Consider the following 17,659-nt stretch of genomic DNA (forward strand, 5'->3'; position numbering starts at 1 on the left):
TTGCGAGGTCTGGCCTCTTACCTATTCAAATATGGCAGTGTTTATCCTGCTCTGATACTGTGTGTGGTTTGCAAGGTGCTACTCTCACATTAATACCTACTAGCTACCAATTAGCATGGCTGTTTCTCTTCTCACACTAATGTTATACAAATCTACAAGAATTGACAGTAAAGATACAAGAAAAGCTTTGTGTAATAGCCTTCCTATATTCCCTTTACATTCAGTCGACTATTTCATGATATATTGCTTTCAGCACAAAGCTCTTGTATATCAGTCATGGCTTAGTGGTAAGTCATGCAGACTAGTGTTTCCAAGGTCCTGGGTTCGAGACTGACAGAGGAATTATATTTTGCTGCTGAGCAGACTACAGGCCTTGTCATTCAGAGTGACTAAGGCACTATTAAGCAGTTGAAAGCGGGTTAGCGCTGGTTTGCGTGGAGCTCACGCATGCACATTGTCGCTTAGCTTCACGCACACACGCTTAGCTAAGCGCACAGAAGCGCACACCCGCTAACTACTGCTTAAAAGTGCTTACTCTCGTGCACACCCACACTAATTTCTTTGAAAGAAAAGAAAATGGGGAGATAGGGCAGTGGTGAAAAAGGGGGCACAAAGAGGGTAGGACAGTAGGAAAACAAGCTTGGGATTTGCAGGAAGGATGTAGGAAAGGCCCATAGCTGCCCATTTCTTTATCAGCAACAGCTGTGCATATGTCTGTAATTTGGTGTGAAATTTGAAACCTTCCACCTCTGAGAGAGGGGTGAGGACAACAAAAAAAGTTGTACAGCCAATTGTAATTACCAGTTCACATGTCCAGCAGACATGTCTGCAAAATGGGCAGCTATCTATGGGGCGTAATTTTTTTGCGGGAACAGAGTGCCCTTTTTTATTTTTTTTTCAGGTGAGAGTGGAATGTGAGGTACAGGAAGTAGGTATATTTGGGGAGGTAGGTAGGGGAGATTAACAGACAAGACAAACAAGATGCATACAGGGGTGGAGTATGACACATGTGGGGAGGGGACAATTGATGGGGACGGGTGTTTGGATATCGCGAGCCCATGAGCCCACAGATGTCAACAGTGGAACTGAGATCCCCACCCATGGGCAGTTGCCACTGTGCCTTCACAGCACAGGATGGGGCTGTGCTGGGGGCTGTGTAGGATGGGCAGCAGGCACACCCGTGAGTTGCGCCACCCGAGCCTCAAGCTGGCATAGGGGTTCAAGCACAGAATGCCTGATCTCGCTACGCACCACAGACCGGACACTTTGGAAGGTGAGTGGACGGTCTCCTCCAGCCACGCTTGCAGAGGGGGGACGAGCCCCATCCTCTGCAGTGCTTCCACCCGAAGGTGGCACAGGGCCACTGGAGGAGGTTCCGGCCTGGGCACTAGTGCCAGGTGCACTTGCCAGCTGAGGTGGGAGAGGTGGGTCCGCTGGAACCTGCCTTCCCTGTTGTCCTATGTTTAGCAATATTTTATGACATTTTGGGTTAGTAACAAACAATACCATTCAAAATTAGTTGTAACAGCATGCATCAGTATTCCCATTAACCAAACACCCATGAATTCCAAACATTGAATAGCAAGCATAACACATGCATATTTTGAACAACAGTACACAATCCAACAGCATGCAGGGTTGATTGATGGCAACAGGCCATCAGGTTTGGATATGTGAACAGGGCACATACAGCAACGTATGTGCAAATATGTTTGAACCAACAGGACAAATGTCCATAGGAATTCATTGTGAATACACATACCCAGTTTGTTGTGGAATGGCATTATTTGTGAATATAGGGTAGGGTGAAGAAATATTTCATTAACAACTTCAACTACCTATACATATGCTGTACATCTCTAGTAGCTGCAGATATATATACCCTACAGGTCTTAGTACAGTTTCCTATATGTAACCTTAGGAATGTTGGTGATGGGACTGTTACTGCTACATTAATATACATTGCATTTTTATTCATACACATTTATATCTGGCTGTGTTCAGGTACAGAATCCTGCTACATTTCATTTATATGGCTCTAGACAACTGTGGATGTTCATTATTTCATACAACCATACTATCTCCATATTGCAAGGGTACAGCAACATATCCAAATTGTGGGACAGACACATTCCAGCTTCAGTACTTTATTTCAAACATTTTACTGTTTGGTTGTGGCTGTCTCATTCATTTAATTATGTACTGACTGCAGTATACTTTATTCAGAAGTTATAACAGCTTTCTTGGTCGATTCATACCTCTTTCTCACATTCTCACTTGTTTTATTTTAGCAATTCAAGATGGTACTTTATTCTAGGCGTTATTAACATGTCATACTTGGTTACAACAATCCTTTCCAACAGACTCACTTGTTTCATATGGCAGATTTTCAAAGGGGATGTATTTGACACATGTCTATTGTCTTTAGCTTGTTTATCACAAATTTTCAGGCTGCAGCAGGTTATCTGATATTACAATACAGGTGGGAAATCTCTATTTCAGACTTGTTTAATTTTTATTTCTGGATTACAGGCTGCATCACTTATCTAATCATACAGTACTAGCAGAATCTTTCCTCTAGTGTTATTTGAACTTTATTAATATGTAACTACACTGAACTCTTTTACAAGCTGTCTCACTTATATTGTATAACAATTACAGAAATATAATTACTAACCTGCCTGGTGGCACAACCGCTCCAGCCTACCACCATAGGCTCACCGATTCGCAGAACGTACACCTACAGCTGTAATATAAATTAAGTAATATTGGAACATACATCTCCATAATATCAGGTAGGATAATTCCTTACATACATAATTACATGGATACTTACTCAGTAGTGGGGCGTTGGGCATTTGCCGGGCCTCCTGGATCCAACAGTTCAGTTGGTCCTGCTTTCGTCTCTTCAGGTCCGCATGGTGGTGACGGACCTGGTCACCAGTCCTTGGTATGCCTGTGGCACTGGTGAGATCATGTGGCAACCGGTTCCACGCCTCTGCCTTGTACGCGCCCTACAGAACCTGGCCCCGCATGAGCTGAGCCTCGTGATCGTGGACTAGGAGCCAAACCATGTATTTGGACTCCTCAACACCCCACCTCTGTGCTCCAAAGCTACTAACCTCTCCTACACCTGCCATCCTGACTGCAAATAGGTTCCACACTCAGTTATGCTGTGTATTCCCACCTATGCAGCTTATATATGCCGTTTTTCCCACACTTATCTGTGATTGGCCATTTTGGAGTTGTATCAGCTTAAAAAAACCTGCTTTGTCATGCTTCTATTTCCATTCATTCCGATATATATGCTAATACTGCATTTCTCAGTAAAGCTGTCATGGCTTAGTGCTTCAGTACTTTGACTATGATGCACAGTATCCTGGGTTCGAGCCTGGGCATTGCTTTTTTTTTATTTTACTACTGTCTAGACAGGCTAGGAGGTGTGTCTGTTTAAAGGCGGCTTTGATACAGGTTGCTCAACGTTGACTGCGGGTAAGCCAGTTGGCACACTGCGCAGCTCCGCGCAAACGGGTTACGCTAGTTAATGCGTTATTTGGCTATGAGCATGCATATTACTCTGTGAGAAATGTTGCGCAACTACGGGTACACAGTTTCAGTGTGTTAAAGCGCTGCTCAACTCCGGGCACTCATTTTACACCTGTTAAACCACTGGTCACCTACGGGCAAACATACTCAGCTTGTTAGAGGGCTGCTCAGCTATGGGCACTTATAATTTTTTTTTTTTATTGTGTCAGATTTCTTCATAAAAACATGGCCCATTTCATCAGATTTTACTTAAATTATAGTTATATATATATACATATATGTCAGGGGATTGTTTCGTGCTTATTTCACTAAAAATAAAAAATGATGCTGTTGGGGCTCGAACCGTGACTTCCTCCTCTTTGGCCGACGTCTCTACCGTTATGCTATTGCTGCTGGGCTTATTTTGCATATTTAGATCTTATATGCTTTTTCACTGACTGCTAACTGTGGCTGAGCGAAGGGCACACCCGCGCAAACGAGCACAATTACGGGCAAACATTTTTGGAATTATAAAAAAAAAATGAAACTGTTCATTTTTACATTTTACATTTCAGTTGGGTTTATAGTCTGTGGGGGCATGTGTGCTGTTGTGTTTCTTGACATTTCCACGGACTCGCTCTTGGGAGTTTCCTTTCGGGACTGTGATTCTTCTGGGGGCGTGTCCCTTTGCAGGACTCGCCATGCGGACACGCCCCCTACATTGCTACACGGACCGTGTTAGCCTAGGGTGTGATTCAGCATGCCCTCATGAATATGCATGGCATGCTGACATCACCCCGTTTAACTGCAGCCTCCATGTAAGACTTGCTAACTCTTACACGGAGGCTTCATGAATCCTGCAGTAAGTCTTTTTAGAGAATCAAATTATGTCCTTACATTTCAAACAAATGTTCATATCTCTGGAACCACAGGGATTATGAAAGAAGTATCAATGACAAACTCTTCACCTCAAACTATTTTTATAGTGGGAGTATTCTTTAGGTTCTAGGTCTTAAACCAAATTTTGTTAGTCACAGTAAACATAACTATTGCATTTGTAATATTTTGTAAACAACTTAAAATATCTCAGTAACCACGCAAGCTACATACATACTGTTACCAACAGTTTATTCATCTAGCTGAGAGCTTTGATATGAGACTAAGGATTTCTTTCTGTGTTACATGGTTGTTGAGATATTTAGAAAATATGAAACATATCTATATGAATTAATATCATAAATACAACAGTTAATGTCTACTTACCTGTAGTAGACAGAGATCAAACATTAATGCCTTTGAGTTTGTCACTGTATAAGCTTTACAATGAAATTTGTTAAAACCTTGTACATAGCATGGTTTTGGAATTATCAATGCAAATATGAACAAGCAATATTTAACACATAGAGGCATCAGTAGGAGTTAACTGCAAATGCACCTTGAGGCGTCACTAGTCAAGTGTACAGGGGGGGGGCTTGTCTCCCTGCAAAAAATTATGTTTCCTTTTTCAACTTTTTTTTTTTCCTTTTTTTTTTGCATGCTCTGAGACAGAAGCTTAGCACTTTTGTAGTAGTGTATCAACATGCAAAATTTTGCTCATTTCATGTTGACATTATGCATGTTGACAAATGTGCTAGTCAGCAAACTTAAATAAATATATATATGTGTATATATCCATACATATATTTATATATAGTAATGGTTGTATTGACTGAACAAATTTTATTTTACATGAGTACAAATATTTGGTGCGCCATTTTGTTTATGGATGCAACACATATTATCACTTTGATTCTCAGGCCGGAAAAACACAGCATCTAGAATTTGCATAGTATTTGCTTACAGATTAGCTCGGAAAAATTGTGAGTATGGTTAAACAGACTTCAGCTATGTGTTTGTGATTAAGAACTAGTTTTCTGAAGAGTTACTTTGGCTACCTGATAGAGCCCAAAGCAGTAAGGACAGGGGTATTCACGCAAGACAGAAACATATCACCAGTGTTGCCCCACAGAGTTATGTCCTGGGTGCTCTCCACTTTGTCATAGTCTTCTCTGATGTGAATGCTGATGTCAAGGGACTATGGTTATCTAAATTTGTTGATTCCTGCAAATGTGTGTGTGGGTTGTCAAATATCATTTCAGTATTCAAATTCTCAGATAAGAGCTTTCCAAACAACTGCAGTGTTTCTTGAAGCCAAGAAATACAGAATAGTTTCCTATGACAAATGCAACATTACAACCACTTGTGCTATTGTTAACATTACACTTTTTTCTGACCTTGTCATCATATACTAAGTTATGCTGACAACAAACTCTATTTTGCACAGAACCTTTCTATGGTGTTTAAGAAAAATCCTACTTTGGTATCTCTTAAAAGTTCAAAGACATTATGGCCCCACTTTATCATGTATTAAGTCCATTATTGAATATAATGCCCAGTTTGGACATTAACTCATTATACTCTTAAATCATTTCCAGAAATATCAGTGTGCAGATGTAGTAGTCTTAGCTAGCCTGATTGGTTAATAGCTCTATCTATTCATTCAGTCATATATGGGATTGTGAGGGGTGATCTTTGCTTAGCCGTATGTGGTATGTATGACATCATACTCTTTGAACTACTTCACCGAACTAGTAAAGTTGATAAAACAAGCACTTTCTCTAGAAGCCTAAATTAATATGTTAACAATATCCACTGGTATGATCAGTATCTGACTCAAAGTATCCCCATTTCTGAACTAGTGCCCTTTGCATATCAAAGTCCTGTTCTTGCAACCTTTAAAATCAAACAAAGAACCACTGTTTCATGAATCCAGAACACAGCCTTTACAAGCTGCCTTTAATTGATAATTTAATAATTTAACATGTTCATCCACAAAAATCAATCCAGACTTCAGAAAAATTTTGAGAGTTTTGATTAATTATTACATTTTAAAACAGTCTAGATGGAGGACACTATTAATTTCCCACAGTTCTTGATGATAGAACTGAGTTTCTTCATGGCCTCATTGTCCATAATCTTATTTAAAGTCTCTGAACATAGGCTTTAAACAGTCATTTCTGTTGAATGCCAACTTGTCAAAGGACTATTACATCTACTATGTTCCCTATTTTAGTAACAGAGTGATATCATTTTTGTTCCATATGTTTGATAGGAGTATAGAGAGACGTTCCTACATGGTGGGCCAAGAGGCTTAGCCTTCTTCTAAAAACAAGGGATGTTCCATTTTGTAACTTTGGGCTTGACAGAGCAAACTGTGTGACAACTGACAATGAGGTATAATAGCCCAATATAGTTAGAAGAAACTGCCAATAACAACTGAAATCACCAACCTGATAAATGCAAATGACTTCATAGTAGAACTGGATACAAAACAATTTTATTGTAAAAATAAAAATTGAGTGCTTTCATCCCAATTGTAGCAAGAACTTCCTCAGAACCAGTTAAAACAATTCCATCAAAGTTTTTAATTTCCTACTAATGAAGTCATGTTCTCACTGACCAACAAATTCCATAACATTTAAAATAGACTCAGATTTCCAGATTTCAAGGTCACATAAATGCAAATTTAAACACTGAATAAAAACCAATAAATACTAAACCAAATAAAAAGTGCACCCCCATTTTTGCCAATATAATTATGCTTCAAAGGGAGATAACATATTTTCTGCATACATTTAACCCACTGCCTTGGATAATTTACACACATTTTCTTGATGACATATTTATACTTTGGAACAAGCCTGGCAGTGAAATTAATGAATTTATCAATAACTTGAACAACACTACATCTTTCTTAAGATTTACATTTGCATTTGATGCTTTTAAAATCAGTTACCTAGGTATGGAAATCAGGACTGATTTGGACAACAGTAGGCTCATTAGTAAAATTTAAAGGAACCCTACATACTCGAACAGCCTTCTTCACTACAACAGTTACCATCGTGACCATCAAAACATTGTGATAGTTAAAGGGGACTATGCAAGATTCATGAAGATGAATTATGAGGATGAAGAATTTACGATCGAAGGACAAAAGTTAGCATGCATGTTCCACTGCCAGGGATACCCCAGCTGATTAGTAGAGAAATCTTTTGCTGAGGTAAACACTAAGAGGAAGGGTGCTTTTTACTAACCTTTATTAGGTTCTGAGCAGGTTTTTCCTTGTAATAATGTGATGAATAAAATGATAGAATCTAAGGAGTACAATTATTCCATTATTACTACTTACACAATAGATCATATGAATATTACTGGAATTCTTAAGAAAAATTGGAGTGCTTTTACTTGCTATGAGGGCCTTATTGATTAATTTGGAGAAGAACCCCATGTGGTGTATAGAAAGGATAAATAAATAAAAAAACACGTAGAATCCAAGGCAGTAGCATCTGCATTTTTTACAAATAAAAAGACAGGTACTTTTAAGTGCAACGTCTGTCCACAGTGCAGATATATTTATAAAAAGACATCATTTTTGTGAACAAACATTCAGTGAGAATAACTTTCCACTGTACATGCAACTCCTCTGGTGCACTATATCTAGCCCAGTGTAAACAATGTTGTTGTTTTAATATGGGGAAGATGCAGAGAAGGTTCAGGGATCATATATATGAGCATATCCAAGACAATAAAAATAAGAGCAAGAATAATTCCTTATTTAAACACATTACTGGGCATCCCACCAACAGTGTTATTTTTTGGGGACAGACACTGTTGCAGGTGATCTGTGGGGGGGACCATAGGGTGACTTAATTGAAGAGAAAGAGTTAAGGTGGCAGATCAACTCAATGCACATATTCTCCTTGAGCTCAATCAAAGTCTGTCTATAGTAAGTATATTAAGACTTTGTTTCTATGTGGTATAAATATTTTAAATTATTTCAGTTTGATGATGATTAAAGTGCACTTTTTATTTGGTTTAGTATTTATTGGTTTTTATTCAATGTTTAAATTTGTATTTATATAACCTTTAAATCTGGAATGCTCAGTCTATTTTAAATGTTAAGAAATTAATTGGTCTGTGAGAACATGAGACTTCTTTAGTGGGAAATTTAAAACTTTGATGGAATTGTTTTAACTGATTCTGAGGATGTCCTTGCTGAAATCAGACAAAAGTGCTCAATTTTTATGTATTACAATAAAATTGTTTTGTATCCAGTTCTAAGGGTGTAGCAATTTGCTTTTATCAGGGTCAATGATTTTGGTTGTTATTGGCAGCTGACTGCTGTGTGGTTCCTATAGTTATTAGAAAACTTCACTTCATTTTAAGTGAGTAAAATAACACGGGGAACACTAAAAGGAAAGTTATATGTAGTGTTGTGATCTTCACTGTTTACAATTACTCTTCCCTGAGAGATAATAGTAAAAAGTGATTACCAAAGTTTAGAAAGAGGGATTTTTCATTTTATTTTACATAAATGGAAATAAAATTTGGCACATTGTTTGCATTTGGATGCAGAGGCTCAAGTATTCCTTCTTAGCACTTTATGTATCAACAAGGGAAATTTTTCAATTAATTTTTCATGATTACAAATGTTATTTCTTATATCACTGTTATATTACTATAGAAAATCATACAGCTGTAAGCTGTATTAATCATGGTAAACAAATGTGATTGTCAAAAAAGATGATCATGGAGATGCAGCATACAACATTCTGCTCTTGAGTCTTTGAAAAGTATTATTGTCCCCTAGTGGACTTCAAAGAGTTATACCCAATTATAGGCATCATGAATACTTTATTTTATTCATTGGACAGTATTGTATATAGCATCCAATGGCTGTTTCAAATTTATGATGCAAAAGTACTTCTAAGAGGAATTTTTCAGTTTATTGATATACATTTCAAGCCATCACCTTCTCCAACCATTACCATCTCATTAATCCACATTAATCCATTACTAAATTATACAACAGTAACAGTGCTGCAAAAGACAAAATCTGGCATTGATGAGTGATTTTTTACTCTGGGATACTGTATATGACATTACAAAAAGATTATATTAGCTAGCAGCAATATTTGGAGTGACTGGGGACTCCTCAGGAGCAAAACATGTACCATTTTTTTATGAAACTTCAAGACAGCACATTAATAAAAACATCTAATTTGAATACTGTTTACATCTATAAATGTGTAGTTATTTGCATTGTACCATTTTACAAGGTGCTTGCATTCTAATATCACTATTCATGTTATTCTCAATTGTCCAAGCTATTCCCAAACCATGTCATGTAAGAATGTTTGAGCATTGTATGCCTTCATTACTCTGTATGTTTGACATCCCACATGTGCATATAGTTTTTCAAGACTGCAGTTGAATACATCACATTTCAAATAAATGAGTTATACTGTTTGGTTATACACAGCCAAAGTTTAAATACATACTTAAATGTAGGAACAAGGGCAGTTAGCTTCTTTGTTTAACTCCTTAGTTTCCTTCTACTTAAGTTTTGATAATTAAAGGGTTTGCAATTTACTGCAGAAAATAGTATGCTGACCTTTGTCAAGAAAGGGGATAAATCTGCTAGTTTTACTTCCTAGAGTTTATGGCTAGGCTTGTCCAAACACTGATTAGTACTCTCCTATGATCATATGAACTTGAACCTGTCACATAATGCTTTCATGCAAGTGTTTATCCCCACATTTTATTTTCTATGTTTATTTTTTATACTTGCTACACGTCTGCTGTCCACTATCTTTGTTGTTTACACCTATTTGTTCCCCTTTGTGGTAGTGAGAGTCAGTCATATAAAGCTGCATCTGTCACCAATTCAACCATCAGGGAAGTTTTCTTTTTTATGGAACTAACCACTCCATTGGTGACCAATGTGTATATTTGTACCCAGGACTCTCCTGTCTCTCCTAATAAAAGCACTCCATGCTAAAGGTACACAAGTATCTTCAGCCCACACTGCTGCATGCCCTACATGTCTTTATCCTAAAGGTGCTGGCATTACAGTGGAGCAGACTGTCTCCCTTCCAAAGGACTGGCAAGCTAGCTACAGTCAGTGTCTTCCACCTTTCTTCTCAAGTTCCTCTAAAATCTAACTACATGTCACAAGTTGTCTAACTTCCTGTCTATTTTTTTTCTCATTTCCATAATGGAGTAGGGTGATCTTCCCATAGCTTATTTTAAAATGGTTTTCATTAATTCTTTTATATATTACTTTCATATCCACACATTTCACCTTTTTATTAATTAAATCCATGATTCAGTCTGTGCCTGCTTTCTCCTTATTTGTTCTTTCCCTTCTAATGTTTCTACACCACCTCATCATTTCAGTTTTTCTCCTTCCATTCTGCTCAGCACATTTATTTTCCTAAATATGTCACTCTTGTTCTTCCAACTGTATTATACCATCACGAAAAGAATAAACACCATGTCAAGATGTGCCAACTGAAATCTGCCCAACTTTACTGTCATACATGCAATATTTATTTGCTAATTGTTATTCACTTTTAATGTCTTTTGAAAGACTCTTTAGTTTTATGCTTCTTCTAGATACATATTGCCAGAAAACCTTAAGATGTTTCCTACATTACTCATCAGCCCTTATGTTTGCTATGTCAAGGTGTCTTTCATTCTTACAAATCAAGAAACTTCTAAGTTTCAACAGTTTTTTCATTCATCTCCCTTCACAATTGAATGTTCATCTAAACATCTACAGACCAATTCATCAACAAACTTAACATAGTTGTACATGTATAGACATTACTAGACAGAGATTCAATGTGTTGTATCAAGCTTAGAAGCTGAGGTTAGGGAGAAGCTTGAATTTAGTCAACTATAATGGATGTGAGGTTATTCAAAGTCTTGAATACTGTCATTCCTTAATTGAATTTTCTGTTTCCCCATACATATGCTGCTGTTTATTGAATTCACTCAGACTGATTCTCCAATACTTAAGAGAATCTAATATGTTTCAAACCCTCATTAGGTACTAGTTCACAAACTTACTCATTTTCCTGTTAGGCTGATAAAAACGTTAACGCAGAAATGACAGTTCTAGTATTTGGTAAATCAATAGTGTGTGCTTGACATAGAAATTTTGGATGACAGTTGGCATCATAAGGACTAAAAACTAGACTCATGACACAACCAATACACTGATCCACAATAAAGTCTTCAATAACATCCAATTAACCCTCTCAAAATTCGTCTGGCATCCAAGACCCAGCAGGATAAGTTATCAAAAACTTATATATCCAAAGGACAAAGGTGGGGTGGGCTTGCCTGACTTTAAACTATATTACGAAATTACCAAAGGTAGTAGACTAATTAATATTGCAAATTACAGGGAACAAATCAATATGTGGTGCCCAACCTGGTTGAAATGATATCATAACTATGTTAAAACATTACAATTTAATCCCAAGGCCCTCCCATTTCTAAAGGGAATATCCAGAAGAAGATACAAAATACAAAACGACATATGGGAACAAATTAAAATAACACAAAATCTCTTCCAATCACTAAATCTATTAACTGCTTTTTATACTTTCCAACCATTACACCTTAACCCCAATATTCAACTAAATGAAAAGATGATTGACCTGAATTCATACCCACTATTGAAAGAAAAAACAGTTTTAGACATTTATCTACTTAGGCAGGAATCTATAACTAATATTAGAAACAAACTTAATCTCCCGTCTAAATATACAATTATGATAAGACAACTGAAAGAAGTATGTTACAGATTTTGGAAGGATACTGACATCCCAGATCAACATATAGATACATGTAGAACACTTTGGGATATGATGACACAGAAAAAAAAATGATCTCAAATACCTATAAATTCATTATCTCACTTAGACACACTAAAGAAGCTATCCACTCCAATTACTGGACAAAACAAGACCCTACAATTACCTCCAATATAATTGCATAGGCAATTCAGAAATTTTCCAAAGACATTCTCCTTCAGAAGCTCAGATATACTCAACTTATGATCCTAAACAACGCATATTTTATGCCCACAATATTAAATAAAATGTACAAAGAACTCCCACCTTTTTGCCAATTCTGCACCTCCAAAGAAGCTAGTATTATTCATATATTTTGGAGTTGTAAATGTACATACAAACTTTGGTGTGCCTTAAGAGTCAAATTAGAGAAAATGGGCTATGAAAAATCAACCTTATCCTGGAAATTTGCGCTCTTACACGTACCTCCTATAGGAATGAAGAATAATCACACACACATTCTAGTTACAACATTTATGCTAATAAAATACTACATCACATTAAATTGGAAAGACAGGTCCAAAATAACATGGGATGGATTCAAGCAAACAGCTAGTAAACAACTTCTGGCTCATAAATATTTATGGTATTCCATGAGGAAAAAAAGGACCCAGAAGGACACTTGGAAAATGATATTTGAACTCATTCTGACATGATTGTAACTCATATTTCTGTATGCTGCATAGCTTGATATAGATGAGAACTGTATATAGGTTATTAATGTATATAGGTTTTATGTTTGTAGGTCTGTATATTGTATGTTATTGCTTTATTCTCTGTTATATCATTTTCTTGTCTTCATTTGGTTTTGATATAACCCTAATTAAAAGGAATTGAAAAAAAAAAATAGACTCATGATTTTCTTAGTAGTATATAAGAGGCCGAAATAACACTAATTTTAAATGATATTTAAAATTTCACTAATTTACCTCACCTATGCTTCTTGTTAATATATTTATATGGTTTCTATTTTAATGGCATATTTAGTTAAGTAAAAGCAAAAATGCTTAATTGTACTTTATTATTAGTTCAGTTAATTCCTTCAGATTTATTACAGTGGAGTCTTGACCAGTTAAGACCTATTGAAAGCATGAGTGGAGCTAAATTGAAAGACAATGTGTGAAAAAAAAAGACAGGAAAGAAGAAGTTCATCTGGATGTTATGTGGTCAGTATGAGATGAAAAAGGATAATGACACTGCAGTGGTCCATGAGGAGTCAATGTGCATGAGAGGACCTATGGAGTCATTTTTATGGCCCCATCTCACCGAAAGCTGTCCTTGTTAATTACAGTCAGACATCTGAGGTCTATTTATGGGAACAATACTTGTGACATTTTTCTGTCTAAAGTAAATACCCCCATCCTTACTAGTTTTGGTTCTATTGGATATCCAAATTAAATATTCAGCAATCTAGTTCTCAGTCAAAAGCATGTAGCAGTGGCTATAATAAGCAGGTACACACTGAAGCAGTCTGTGGATGAAAGTAAATGATCTCATCTGTAGTTTGTTTGTGGTAGTGGTCACTAACTTTCTGTAATAGAGCCTCGCCCATCCCAGTTAACCCCACCATTCTGTTACTTCCTGCAGTCCCTCCTTGATTTGAAGTCATCTGCCATTGCTGCTTTGTGGTAATAATGCATTTAGGAACATGCAGTGAATGTTAAATTTTTTAACAGGGACAAATTATTTGAGGAAAAACACAGAACCTGAATGCAAGTAATGTGAAAGTCAATGGGAGGCACACACTAGACCAAATCTGAAATGAAGCATTTAAAAGTGCCATGGTAGCAAATCTTTGTATTTACAGCAGTAGCTTGTCAGTGTACTAGAGGTGGGATCCACTGTTGTTTTGTTGCCAGGCATACAGACCAGTGTTAAACAGTCATGGATGAAATGTTTATGCATATTATCCAACATGTATCAATACACCTGATATGTGCTGTAACCTTGCTTATGATGCTGCATGGCTCTATTATGGCTTTGCATGCCAAGACACAGACAAAGGAAGTCAGCGGTATCAGGAAAGTGTCACATACCCTTCTTGTCAAATCAGCCTGCCTGCTGGCAGACATTATGCTACTACAGCTTCAGATAGTAGGTTGGCATAATGGATAAGGTGTTTACTTACAGACATAAAGTGAAGGATTTGATTCTCACATGGACTAATTGGTTAGGCTTTAAATGGCCCACAAAGGCAGTTAGGCTATTATCAATCTAGGAAAACCTGCTTTTTAAATATGTGAATTTTTGGGTCTTTGTCTTTTCTGAAAACATTTCAAGCCTGCATAATCTAAAGTACTGCTGGTGATTCCTTGGTGGGCTAGGAAAGTAAACTTATATTTTTCTCTGTGACTGATAGAGCTGCTTTCTGTTTTACCTACTCCATTTTGCTTCCTGTTTTAAGAAATCTGCCTTACCTAGTGTTTTTATTCTATGTGAGAGGTAGACACTTAAATTATCTAGACTGCATATTTCACGTTTTTTTTTTTCATTTGTTTCTGGCCCTTTGACTTTTTCTGAAACAAAATTTCAAGCCTGCATAAACCAAAGCACATTTTTTCATTGGCTAACTGTCTCTTGCATGATGCTTAAGTACACACTGAATTTTTGGTTCTTTGTCTTTTGCTGAAAATATTTCAAGCCTGCATAAACTAAAACACTGCTGGTGATTTCCTGCTGGGTGAGGAAAGTAAACCTATATTTTTTTCTCTGTGACTGACAGAGCTGCTTTCTACTTTACCTACTACATTTTGTTTTCTGTTTTAAGAAATCTGTTTGGCATGGTATTTTCTTTTGTTCTATGTGCGATGAAGACACTTAAATTATCTAGGCTGGACATTTTACATATTTTTTCATTTGTTAATTGTCTCTTGAGTGATACTTAAATACCTAATGAATTTCTGGCCCTTTGTCATTTGCTGGAAACAAATGTCAAGCCTGGATAACCTAAACCACAGCTGGTGATTCCCTACTGGGTGAGGAAAGTAAATTATATATTTTTTTGTCTCTGACTGATAGAGCTGTTTTCTGTTTACCTACTCCATTTTGTTTTCTGTTTTAAGAAATTTTCTTGGCATGGTGTTTTTATGCTATGTGAGAGGAAGACACTTAAATTATCTAGGCTGCACATTTTACATGTGTTTTCATTATTTAATTGTATCCTAAGTGATCCCTAAATACACAGTGAATTTTTGGCCCTTTGTCTTTTGCTGAAAAGATTTTGAGTCTGCATAAACTAAAGCACTGCTGGTGGTTCTCTGTTAGTGTTTCCAAACCACTCTCCCCTTCGTCAATGTGCTTTTTAAACCTGGTGACTTTAAGCTGCTCACCCCTATTGTAAATAGAGTTTAATACATTCCTCCTATTCTCCACTGCTATTGATAATATTAAATTATCTAATTGCCTTTCCTTATGCTTGTATTAAAAACTGCATTCTGCCTCTTTGTCTGCTCTGCTGATTTAATTGATCTCAATTCATTTTCTAGCTAGCTTTTGGATAAAGAAGTGTATTCTTCCACTCTAGCAAGCACTTCTTTTAACATCAAAAGGTCAGTGGATATTCCATCTAGAGCACTTGGAGCTAGACTGGTCTATTTAGATTGGGCAAACACATGAGATTACTGCATCAAGAAAATAAGTATATTTGGTGTCTCTATTGCACTTTATAAATTACATTGTATCTGATCACTGCATTTTTCTTCTTTTTTACTGTTGTGAATGCAAATTATCTGCACTTGTTTTCAACTGTATTTTCAGTCTAGATAGTAAAGTCTAGACACAGGCCTGCAGAATCTAGTCTGTTTTTGTTACGCTCAAGCACTAAGCCAGCTATCCTACATTAAGAATCACTCCCCTGTATCCTTGTGGCAAAAGAGTGTGGATCCAGCCTTGTCTGAGCTGAAGATAGCTGGAGGAAGGTTCATTTTATACTTTCTTATTGGTAGATTAATTTAAAACTGTTTAATTCCACCTGTATTTAAGTCTCGCATTTGCTTGTTGCTATGCATCTCACAATGGGGGTTAGTGGAGGACTGTAAAGGCACAAATGCCTTGAAACAAAATTTTTCCCTAGACAACTATCAGTGGTACCATCACAAGCTTCTGTGTTGCACTAAAGGCAACTTAGTTGTGCACTGAACAGTGTTGCTGCACCTATCAGCCACAAATTTCATTTTACCAACCCTTGATTGTACTAGCACAAAAAACAGTCACTCTAACCCATTCCTTTCCTTAATAGCTTGATATTCCTTGCACAAGAACTGGTAAGTCTAGAACACTCCTTTCCATAATAGCTCATATTGTAAAAACCTATGATGGACAAACAATTTCCTATCATTTCTCTGGCCAACATTGACATGGGAATACTGAAGCAATATAGCAATTGCCTCATGTATACTGACAACCATTTACTCCTACAGCAAACAAATGCCCTACATGAGAGATGTAAGTACACTATGAAAATGGAATCACTTCTCTCATGTAACAAACTGGATACCAAACAGGTTGTCAGTGCACACTCTTTACCTCTCACACAAACTAAAGACATGGCATATAGACCCACATATGTGGAGTTACTCACTACAAGTCTACTAAAAGTTCAGAAACTTCCCAACTGTAAACAAAGTGTGCATCCTGTTACAAAAATAGAAAACACTGCATATAATAACACATACAAATGTGTCTCCACAAACAAGCCCCTGAGGCAAAACACCTCTAAATCAAATCTCCTGGTCATAGGCAACTCCATAGTGAGACTCATTAATGTTCCCCTCACCAGGCGGGACAAGGAGAAGGTCACAGTCAGCTGCCTGTCAGGTTCCAGGATCTGTCAGATCATGCATGCACTCAAGTCACTCAACAACAAGTGCTGTTATGACTCGGTCATAGTCCATATTGGGGTGAATGGCTTGAGATGTACCTCTCTGAACTATATGAGGAGAGACATAACTGAACTCTCAGACTATGTGTCCCAGACATGTATGACCCTAGCTTTAAGCAGCATTCTATCTTCTCATAAGATAATGCCACAGTATAAACAGAAATGATCAACTTCAACAATTGGCTTGCAATCTGGTGTCAGTTCAGGGGCATCCAGTATCTGTCAGCCTGAGGTGACATGGTTGACAGGCCACATGCTTTGCCAGAGGTGGTCTGCACCTGTCTCCTCTAGGCTTTCAGATAAAGGCAAAGGCACTTGGCTCCCCTATAGTGCCTTTTTAGACAATGTCAAAACAACAGATAACACCCCAAAATGATTATTAAGCAATCTAAAACAGGACTTAGTAGACCCACTTAGCCCTCATTTAACCATTACCTGAGAACTGGCTTTGTTCCAGCAGCATAGAGAATAGCATCATTAATCCCCTTGCACAAAGGGTACCATCACTAGA

The sequence above is a fragment of the Protopterus annectens genome, chromosome 6.part0, assembly GCF_019279795.1.
Source record: "Protopterus annectens isolate FY-2018-M chromosome 6.part0, PAN1.0, whole genome shotgun sequence".
Lineage (NCBI taxonomy): Eukaryota > Metazoa > Chordata > Ceratodontiformes > Protopteridae > Protopterus > Protopterus annectens.